The 1535-nt window shown below is 23.1% G+C and overlaps 1 protein-coding gene across 3 annotated transcripts in view; it reads left to right on the top strand.

Annotated features, from left to right (window-relative positions):
• LOC116847873 (heat shock factor protein 1-like) overlaps positions 1-1535 on the top strand; it is a 43173-nt gene that overhangs the window by 32577 nt on the left and 9061 nt on the right. The window lies entirely within an intron of this gene.

Below are 1535 nucleotides of genomic sequence, written 5' to 3' on the forward strand. Positions count from 1 at the left end.
ATATATATATATATATATATATATATATATATATATTCATACATTTCCATCGAAAAATAAAATATTGTCTTTAAGAAATTTTTCAAGTGGATAAAAAATAAATTTATGATATGTTCATAATATAAAAGTTAATCGAATTAACAGTGCATAATAAATTCAGCAATGTTTATCGCATTGTTTTCGAGATGTTTAATTATAAACTTTTTAAAATTATAAACTATTGTGCATAAAAGCTTAGAATACAAAAAATTTTTTTCAATTAGACATATTTATATATTATATAAGAAGATTAAAAAAACTATTGTAACAGCAAAATAAGCATTTAAGTAGATTTTAATGAAATATTATGTGATTGTATAATTAAGTCCAGATCTGAAATAACTTTATAATGTCATTTCATGTTTATTTTTATATTTGTTATTAATTTTAACATAAGATCTATGCATTCCTAATTCAAATTAAATGAAAACTTATCAAATGACAAATATATTTCGTATTTATACTTTTTTTGCTACTAGTATTTATATTAAACAAAAATCTTGCAACTTTTATAATTTTTTTTAAATACTTGATAATATAACTTTTAATATAAAAGTTATTATACATTATGGCATTAACGAATTTTATTTCACTAATATTGTTGTAAAATTATTTTTTAGTTATTTTAATTAATTTTGTAAGATACGTTGACTAGAAAGTAGCGTTAGGACCTTCCTTAAAAAAATCACTTTTTAAGCGAACATGTCACTTATGAAAGAAACGATGTTGTAATTTTGATAGAGCAATTTTTACCTTCTATGTTTAGGCCTTTATTCTGGACTTTTTTTATCAATAAAAATGCTTTTCTAATATGCATTTCTACCAACATCGATTAAACCTTATTTTGTGTTTAAATTTTATTCAGACAAAAACTTAAATTCAGGTTAAGATTTATATAAGTGTAACTTTTAAATGTTTCTAAATTTTTTATCTCTGATTGATTTATAAGCACATTTAGAAACACTTATCAATAAAACTGAGTTCAGAATAAGGGCCTTACTTTCTAGATAATATTGACTCACATTAACATATAGTAGACTTTTTCTCGCACTTCTACTGCAATATCTGTCTTGGCACGTATTATAGAATTCCTCGGAATCAATTCCGATCGGAATAATTCCGTTTTTCCTAGAAAAGATAGTAAAAATCTAGGGAATAACAAAAATATTCCGATCGGGATCGATTCCGAAAACTTTCATAATACGTACCTTGATTAATAATATCAATCTTTTAAATGCATTTGAAACACTTCATAGTTAAACAATCGCAGATGATTGAATATTTTGAACTCTCGCGCGCGCGCGTAGGGCAATAAATAAAAACAAATTTCTTGAAAAATTGAAAGTTGACGTAAAAGAACGTAAAAGAACATAAATATAAGTTGTCTGTCGGAATAGTTGATAACAATTGCTTGTGTCGAAAATATAAATCAAACAAATGCGTAAAATATATATATATATATATATATATATATATATATATATATATATATATAT

This window comes from Odontomachus brunneus, unplaced genomic scaffold (assembly GCF_010583005.1).
Source record: "Odontomachus brunneus isolate Ranch 3 - 2012 unplaced genomic scaffold, Obru_v1 Obru_scaffold_084, whole genome shotgun sequence".
Classification (NCBI taxonomy): domain Eukaryota; kingdom Metazoa; phylum Arthropoda; class Insecta; order Hymenoptera; family Formicidae; genus Odontomachus; species Odontomachus brunneus.